Source organism: Ursus maritimus, unplaced genomic scaffold (genome assembly GCF_017311325.1).
Source record: "Ursus maritimus isolate PB19 unplaced genomic scaffold, ASM1731132v1 scaffold_5, whole genome shotgun sequence".
In the NCBI taxonomy this organism is placed as follows: domain Eukaryota; kingdom Metazoa; phylum Chordata; class Mammalia; order Carnivora; family Ursidae; genus Ursus; species Ursus maritimus.
Window position 1 is genome coordinate 29,397,067 of NW_024426663.1, and position 9,710 is coordinate 29,406,776.

At 40.0% G+C, this 9,710-nt stretch overlaps 1 long non-coding RNA gene across 2 annotated transcripts in view; it reads left to right on the forward strand.

Annotated features, from left to right (window-relative positions):
- The window catches only part of LOC103663543, a 159,953-nt gene that overhangs the window by 135,569 nt on the left and 14,674 nt on the right, over window positions 1-9,710 (forward strand). For both annotated transcript variants that reach the window (XR_005832460.1, XR_005832462.1), the window contains one exon: window positions 6,933-7,013. This is a non-coding gene — a long non-coding RNA (uncharacterized LOC103663543). The remainder of the gene's footprint in view (window positions 1-6,932; window positions 7,014-9,710) is intronic.

Below are 9,710 nucleotides of genomic sequence, written 5' to 3' on the forward strand. Positions count from 1 at the left end.
TAAGCATCTGCCTTGGGCTCAGGGCGTGATCCCGGTGTTCTGGGATCGAGTCCCACTTCGGGCTTCTCCACTGGGAGCCTGCTTCTTCCTCTCCTACCCCTGCTGTGTTCCCTCTCTCGCTGGCTGTCTCTCTGTCACATAAATAAATAAAAATCTTAAAAAAAAAATCTGTAGGACCCTCTCCCCCCAGCCATACACACATGACTTGAAAAGCATGACTTTGATCATGAGGTTTCCTACTCCAAAATCCAAGTGAATGAGATCCCTGGATTATCCATCTTCTCACTGTAAAGAGAAACCTACCTATCTTTCTTTCTTTCTTTCTTTCTTTCTTTCTTTCTTTCTTTCTTTCTTTCTTTCTTTCTTTCTCTTTCTTTCATTCATTCAATCCACCCTGATCTGAATGCCACCAGCAGTTGTTGACACATACCTAAGAAGGAAGTATGTTTCTGGGGAGTCCCCTTCTGTGGGACAATACCCCAGTAACCATATGAAAGGCATCTCTTCAGCTGGCATGGGTAAAGCTATGTGAAACCCATTCCCACAGCATTTTGGAATTTGACATTCCAGATAATAATATGCTTCTCATCTGAGAACTGCTCAAAAGGCAAGATTAAGGAAGCCAGCTAATTGCAGCTTTTAAATAACGACAATTGCACATGAGTTTGTCAATTTTCTGTAAAAGCTGAAAATATTCCCTCAGTCAACTTAGCAATATCGGTAGGAGGAGAGTTTTGCGCAGATGTCCTGAAACACAGATTAAAGTCCTAATCTTGATGAGCAAGGCCTAATTTTGGATATTTTTAAATCTAATTTTATGTCCTGTCATGAAAACCTTGAAAAATTACTTCCCATCATGACATTTTAAAAATTGCCTTTTATTCCTGAAACTGGAGAATAAAGATGCTTTTAGCAGTAAAATATAATTCAGGGTAGGGTCTATGTTTAAAAATACTGCTGACAAAGACACATTTGAAAAAAAAGCACTACTACTGCCACTGGCGGGTTGATCCTCCTTGTCCGAACCTTTGGTGTAGATGTCTAAGAGGCCATTTCTACTTACATGGAACAGTTAGAGGTTATTGTAACCATCTTAGCAATAGACAGGAGCTCAGCTGGAACTGATATGTGTGATCACTGATTGATTACCTGTCTGCTTGATAGTGTGTAGTTGAGTGAACTCGTTTCCTTTACAGGACAGAAAGATTCACAAAGTAGAAAGTGCAGGTCCTTAAATTACATGAAAATTAATGTTAAGGATATAGTGATGAATCTTTGCATATATATGCAGATATTATGGGTATACACTGATTTAGGAAAATCACAGCGATGGCAGTCTCTATTTACAATGTAGACAAAAGGATGTCGTTCTTAGCATTACAAAAGAGAATACTTTCTTTCTTACAGGAGGATTAGCCTCAAGCTTCCTCAGCATCCTATTGCATTTAACATATGCTTTGATCTATAATCTTTCCCTTTAAACACAGCTTTCTGGGGACTCATCTGTTGCACAAAACTAGGTGTATACCAGCATTGTCTCTTTTCTTGGAATTCTCTTTTCTTGAATTCTTATTCAAGAGTAAGAATGTCTTATTCATCTTCCTACCCCAAGGTATGCTGAAATCTGTTGCTACTGTGAAGATTGCTCTGGGTCCTACAGTTCTTTCTTTGCTGGGCCCACACATGAAGGACTTGTCTGCTGGTTGAGGGCAGTTGCATTTTTGTTCGGTTTGTTTCTAGTTGCTAATATGCCTCTTCAGAGCAAGATAAGGCCTAGGCTTAAAATAATGCCTGCTGGGTTGCCCTGACCACTTCTCTTTGTTGTCTGAGGTCAATCGGAGGCTTTGCTTCAATTAATCTTTCTAGTGCTTTCCTAGTCAATGTATTGGTCTTCTTCCCACCTCAACTCAATGAACGAAAAGCTCAGTCTCATACCTGCCCTCATAAATCTCTGCCATGGGGGAGGGGATGCAGGCTGAAACATAATGTTCCAGATCTTCCCTTATGTCAGAATTCACTGCCATTGGTTTGTATATACAAAGAAAGCTGCCCATTCAACTAGGCTCCCTATCAGTGACTTCTTGTGAGTCTAGGTGCCCCAGTCATCAATATTATAACATATAAAGTTATTCTCGAGTGGTGGGTGGGGCTTAGCCTTTATGAACCGTGGATTCCTTTGAGGCTCTGATGAAGGTTATATACCTCCTCCTCAGGAAAATGCACATATTCATGGTCATGGAAATTTTTGCATACAATTTTGGAAGGTTCCCAAGTCCCTCTTCCTTAGAAACAGGCCTCTTCAGTCCTTGTTTGCTCTGAGTCAGGCCATCAAAATTTTTCTTCTTTTTTTTTATGAACAATTTTTTTAAAAGGTTTTATTTTTAGGTAATCTCTACACCCAACATGGGGCTTGAATTTACAACCCCGACATCAAGAGTCCTGTGCTCTACCAACCGAGCCAGGCAGGAGCCCTATCATCAGAGTTCTTATTCACCCATCACCAATAACGAAAAAAAAAATTGAGGGAAGATCAAGTCACTTTTTCTCAAATCCCTACAAAAAAAGCCACTAATACCTATGAAATCACTTTTTCTTTTACAGTCTCCAGTGCACATATTTACACAATGTTCCAGCTTCAGGTTGCTTTGGTATACCCATCTTTAGACAGATGTAACTACATTCCTAATAAATGCACATGGGCAGCCCGTATCCTAAACTTTTCCCAACATTTTAAACATCAGAACAAAAGGAAATCTTAGGTCTCAGTCTTTTTTTCTTTTATTTCTCCTTTGCTCTCTCTGGCAAATTGGTTACAAATACTGAAGTGACCAAAAAGAGGAGATGCAAAGCCCCACACAATCAAACTAACCTAATTAATTGAGTCAAGCTGTCTATTTCAGATGGAGACCCCAAATCATGCACATCTACAAATAGGAACATGTATTTAGGATTTCCAAAGAAAATTTCCTTGTGGAAACTCAGCAAAACCCTAGTCCTTCCTTAAAATGCAAGAGCAGATGTATTTTCAGATAGTTTGTCATGTAGGTAACCAAAGTGGACTTTTAATTATGGGACATTAACTATGAATTAATATCTCATTATAACCAGAGTATAGAGCACATAAACCGCCATTAAAACTGAACATCTTTGTACTATATGGGATCAGTTTTTATTTTTGCTGCTTACTTCCTTGGGATTTGGTCCCACCTCTATCCCAAATGTCTTCTCCACAGTACTCAGAGCTTCATCCCACCCTGTGGGCAGTGGCAACTTGAATGGCAGTTGCCCCAAACGTGGCATCAGAGTGTCCAGTCAGACTGTTTGAGGAGTAATGCTGCCAACTGTATTCCTATCCTAGCCAGGCTCTTCAGTGGCATTCTGGAATGGCAGTAAAGCAACAACCCCATGTTCTGTGTTCAGCTCTTCCAATCCACAACTCAAGCCAGGGCCTTTGGCTCAGGGGCTTCGATCAACTTTCTGACTTTGCTGGGCCTTGGGTTAGCTATCAGCAAAATAGTACTTTTATTCCCAAGGACTCTGAGAACCTTGATTGCGCAGTTTAAGAATTAAAAGTACGACGAGATGTTATAATAACAGTGTATTCTAGAGGAATGTTGGAAAACTCAGGGGCAGAGAGTCCCCACTGTGAATAGGAGGCAACTATCAATGAAGGCAAAATAACTGACCAAAGAAGATCAAGATGGCCACTGCCAACAATGAACATAGTTTTCTTACAGATCTATTTTTCTTTTAAATATATTCATGAAAAATATATTCTTAAATATACTCTGAGTTTGAAAAAATCCCACATAATGTTATTAACAATAAAGAAGTGAATAATATAGTCATAATAATACTTCATATTTAATAAATAGATATGGTTTATATAAATTCTTACACCCTTCAATCTCTCCCTCAGTTCTGTCTCCAACTCCAGCTCCAGCAGCAGCACATGGACAGAGACGATTTAAACTTCTCAAATGTCCTTATGAAGACAGAATTAAATCAGTTTCAAATAGTTGAAAAAAAAAACAAACAAATAAATGTGGCTTTCAATGAACTGACTTTGGACAAATTGGTCTTCTTGCCTTAGTAGCAAGTTCTTGCTGTTAACTCAGTTTTGTTTTTTGTTTTTTTGCAAACTGTTAACTTAGTTTTGAACCCTGTCTTGCTAACAGGGTTTTTGTCTTGTTCCTGAGTCCCACAGCTCATGGAATCCTTTTTGTCTAGTGAATGGATGTCCCTGTTGTTCATTGAGTCTAGGCTGTCCCTTCTTGCTAATACAGTTCCAGGGAGGAATTGCTACCCCTATCACTAGAGTCCTGTTGTTCATTCAGGAAATTTTATTGTCACTTAATATATGCCAGGCACTGTACTAATACCAGGGATATGGCAATGAATCAGACAAAGCTTAAATTTACTTCCTGATGTTTATATTTGGTAGAAGAGGATAAACAAAAGAGAATTTCAGACATTGATGAGGTCTAAAAAGAAAAGTAAATGGATTGATTTAACAGAGAGAGACAGAAGGAGGCTACTTCAAATAGGGTTATCATGAAGAGATCTTTGACTAGGTGACATTTAAGCCACAATCTAGCCAACAAGAGGTCAAACCTGGTAAAGAAGGGGGGAAGGGGTTGGGTGGCGGGAAGAGCATTTCTGGCAGCAGAAATTGTTAGCATAAAGGCCTTCATACAGGATTATTCTTGGTATGTTCTCAGAACAGAAAGAAAATTATCACTGGAGTTAATGAGAAGGCAGGGAATGACAGGAGTTCAGGTCGGAGAGGTAAGCAGAGGCTAAAACATATAGGGCCTTGTAGACTGTGGTAAAGGATAGATATTATCTAGATGAAATAGAAAGCCATTGGAGGGTTTTAAAATGGGAGTGGTGAGATCAAATTTGTTTGTAAAGGATCACTTTGACTGTAGGCGGGTGGAGAATGAATGATAGAGGGTTAAGAGCGGAAGCAAAGAGAGTAGTTAGGAAACCACTGCAGATCCTCCAGAGAAATGGTGGTGGCTTGATGTGGAGGTACCTGTGAAGACAGGGAAGTAGATGGATTTGGGATATGTTTTGAAGGGAAATGAGAGGATTGCTGATGGATTCAATGTAGGAGATGAGGAGAAGGAGAAACAGGTTGACTTTCAGGTCTTGATCTTGATTCTCTAAGTAGGTAGGGTATAGCTTCCTGAAATGTGGCAGGACAAGTTTTGTTGGAGTGGAAGAAGTAAGTATTTTCTTTGAGATGCTCTTGAACATCCAAATAGTTCTAACTAACCTCCCCCCCATGGCGATCACCCACTTTGTTATGCCTTCCAACAGTATCCGACTTCACTTTCTAATTCCTTTGCTGTGCCCTTTGTGTATGTCTGATGCTCCATTCCCTCTTTCCTCCAAAATATCTGCTGTTGCCAGTCTGCCAAGCTTGTTTGTAGCCATGACTGTCAGGCACTGTCTTCTCCATGCCCCAGCCATGCAGGTGTGGTTACGTGTGTTTTCCCAGTGCCAGCCCAGTCTCATTTGAGGACTCTGGGTGCAAGTTCCAGGCTCCTGCCCTTGCCTTTCTTGTGCTGGGCAAATTGCTTTCTCTCTCTAGTTGCTGGCCTCCTTGTTTGTAAAATGAATTAGATCAGTTCTCAAAGTGGGGTCCGGAACCAGCAGCATCAACATCACTTGGGAATTTATGACAAATACAAATTCTCAAGCTCCACCCATACCCACTGAATCACAACCTCTGGGGGTGGGGATCAGCAATCTTTTAACAAGCCCTGCAGCTGAATCTCAAAATTCACACCAAATCTTGAGAGCCACTGAACTAGATATTCTTTAAGCTCCCTTCCGGTGCTTACATTCTATGACTCTATTATCCTTTGATCTGATCTACATGATTTAAATGATTTTTTAAAAAATTGCATAATCATATCTCAAGGTTATGCAGAGTTCAGACAAGTGAAAGAGCATACTGTGAGACAACCCCTTCCTTATATAATTATTTATGTAGTTTCTCCAAACATTTATTTAAATTCATCAGCCTCCAGCCATATACTTTTAAAGAAACTTTAATAAAAAAATCACTCTGAGATTTATCACAGTGGAGTTGTACATCATTTTAGTGAATGGTTGAAAACTGCTGAACAGGTGTAATAATGCCTTTGGGATTAAATAATTGTAACTGAATTACATCTTCATAATGACAGCAAGGGGAGGCAGCACCTCTCACTGCTCTATCACAGTTGATTTTAGAAGGGTTATAAGAGTTGGAGAAAGTCTGAACCATTATTATCACCTACTGTTTGGGATGTTGTACTCATAAACTGTAAACAAAATTGTAATTATTAAGCTGTGGTCATGTACAAATTTCCAAGAGATGGAACTGATGTAACATTTTATAATATGGTTTCCTTAAATTTAATCTGTGTGCTGCTAAAATAACCAATTGTTTCCCTCAATTCAGTTTAAAAAACAAACAAAAACAAAAGCAAATAACACCTAATTCAATTAAAGCCGTTTGTTTGTAGTTGCCATGACAAAATTAACACTTATTTAACTTAATGTCCTCTGCTTCTACTAGTTCCAGAGGCAATGTGAAACTTAAGAAAATAATTTAAAGATGTAAAGATTCATCACATTCTCAAAGCTCGGGAAACAAAACAAACAAAACAATCTGAAGCTCATGAGTCCTCAAATTGTCCACGAGAGAATAGAAATTTGATGTGTGTTGTTGTTGTTTTAATAAACATAAGATTCTTTTTAAAAAGAGTTTTAAAAGATTGTAAATATCTTGTGGGTTAACTTAGAAAAATTCACTAAGTGTCTATACTTGCTGCATGGGCTAGGGATGAAAAAAACCGGACAAGGGAAGTGCATTTAAAGGTGTGCAAAGAGGTGAATTCCTGGTAAACAAATGTGTTTGAATTTCCCATTTTCAGGCCTTCGTTTCTTGGTGAGCATAAAAAACAGATCCTGCCTTCCTAAACCATGAATCCAACACCTGGGAAGACAGCTGAAAGGTAGATCTCAGGTGTCCTTATGATTCATTCTTTTTGTCTGTACTGCAGTCACCTCGACCATTTAATTGTACCAATTTCTAAAAGAAATGTAACAAGGTTTTAAGTGTGTGTTCTAGTTGATGCTTAAACTGAAAGAAAATGAAATACTCACAAATGCTTGTATAATATAAGCCAAGGGGTTTTCACAGTTAATTGAAACATCTGAGTAAAATGAAGATTACCTGTGTTTTATGTCTGCCACTGATGAGAAAACGAGAGATCGGTGTGATGTACTCATTGGTTTGTGAATCTAAAGGTGTGCGGAGAGTGTCACAAATCACCTTGATGTCCCTGAGAAGGAGATTTTACCTCTGAAGCTCCGCTTAATAAAAAAAGATATTTAGCTAGATAGCTCTTGGTTGCCTATGCATCTGTGTGTTCTGACACATAGCAGCCCCTTCATTTCAGGGCTGGAATAACTTACACTCATGAAATCAGCTCAGGATTCATTGTCTTTAGATTAGTATATGTAAAACATCTCAGTTGGAGGCAGTAAAGAGTCAAAACAAATCACACTACACCTGGTTTGAAGATCTGTTCTCATTTGTAAAGGTAATATGAATTTGATATAAGAATACCAGATCATTTTTCCCTGAGCACAAAATTTGTTTATGGCCTATCCAGAAAAGAAATGGCAAAGGTACAGAGTTAGAGGTATTCATCTCCTGCTATGTGTGCGTCTGAGGTCAGCCTGGTTCCTGCCAAACTCCCTGGCTTTTTCTCTTATCTGAAAGTGGGGGTGAATTGGGAGGGAGTGGTCAGGGTGATGGGCAGCAGGAACCCTGAAGCAAAAAGTCCAGCTGGACCCTTCGTATCTACTTTCACTAGAGCACACTGCGCTGAAGAACAGACTAAATTAGAATTCAAAGCAGGGGCAACCTGCGTGGCTCAGTCGGTTAAGCTTCTGACTCTTGGTATCAGCTCAGATCTTCATCTCAGGGTTGTGAGTTCAAGCCCTGTGCTGGAGCTTGGTGTGAGTTCAAGCCCAGCATGGAGCCTACTTAAAAAAAAAATTTAGAATTCAGAGGAACAAATAAACAGATTGAACATCAATGTCCCCTGTCAAATACAACATTCTGCCTTGCCTTCGGTAAGGAAAACTAAAAGAGGAGCTCCTCTATGTTGGAAGGACAAAATAAATAAGACAATTCCACTACCCAGGGTCCAGAGTGATTTTTGACCTGTTCAAGATTTCAGTTTGTTGAGGGCAGAGGCAGCCTCCCAGTCCAGCAACCTTTCTTTTTTTTTTAAAGTTTTACATTCTTTTTTTTTCTTTTTTTTAAGATTTTTAAATTTATTTATGTGACAGAGAGACAGCCAGCGAGAGAGGGAACACAAGCAGGGGAGTGGGAGAGGAAGAAGCAGGCTCCCAGCGGAGGAGCCCAATGTGGGACTCATCCCAGAACGCCAGGATCACACCCTGAGCCGAAGGCAGACGCTTAACGACTGCGCTACCCAGGCGCCCCTCCAGCAACCTTTCTTATACACCACCCCTTTCCTAAAGTTTATTTTTCAAAAAACTTAGTTCCATAAGCAGTTAGCAAAACAGGTATTCCAAAAACAGGGTGTGGTAGTCAAATTCATTTAGGCATGGTTAAATGGTTAAATCCATTCCGTCATTAAACAGCGTCAAACAAGTTTCTTGGGGGCAGTTTCCTGACTCTGTTCGCCCTTGTTGATTGTGAAGGGGCGGCGTGTGACTTGCTGATGTAGAGTGCAGCGTTCCCAGGCATGCTCAGGGACAGAATCCTTTTCCGTTGTGTAGAGCAGGGAGGCTTTGGGGAGTCTTGTGATTCACAGGGCATTCTTTGGATGGATTTGTTCTATACCAAGGTGGTCCTTAGTGACTGCTCATTTGCTCGGAGACTTGGGAGAAGACCAGTTTGTTCATAGTGTGAAGGGGGCACCTATGGGCAAGTCAGGCACTCAGAGTTGCAGGTCGCTCATCTGCCAGAAGAGGCAGCTGGTCTACAGCAGTGGTTTTCAGTGAGAAAAGGGAGTATTATTGCAACTACTGGTGGCTGGACCAGTGTCTTCTGGAGGCAGGGAGGGGTCTCCTGTGGTAGATAAAACTTTCCACACCCACACGCCCCCAAGTGGAGAACTCCCTGCTTTACTATTGTTGACCTAATAATCTTGTACATGCATGTTATTATTTTACTGGGCAATTCCTCCTACAGGAAAGTTTCTTTCTGACAAACTTACCTTTTTGGAAAAAAATATATATACATGCATATATATTTTATACACTTACACACACAGTGATAGTCAGTGAAGCAGTGTTGGTGATAACAAGAGATCGGAAGCAACTAAATATCCACCAAAGGAGTATGTGTAGTCATTACACAAAGCCAACTCTAGACGTATAATTAAATAAAAAAATAAAGCATGGACACAGGACATTGGGATAAAACTGCATAACACATATCATTAATGAAGATATATATGTGTGTATGAGCATATACATAAAGCATATGCTTACTTCTGTACAGAATATCTTTGGAAGGATACTCAAGAAGCATAACAGTGGTTGCTCCCAGTGTCTCAGAGACGGGGCTGTCAGAAAAACGTACTTCACATTCTGTACCCCGTTATTATATGTTGAGTTTTGTACTATATGCAGGATAGCTGCTTCCAGTTGCTCCCCCCCCCCCCCCC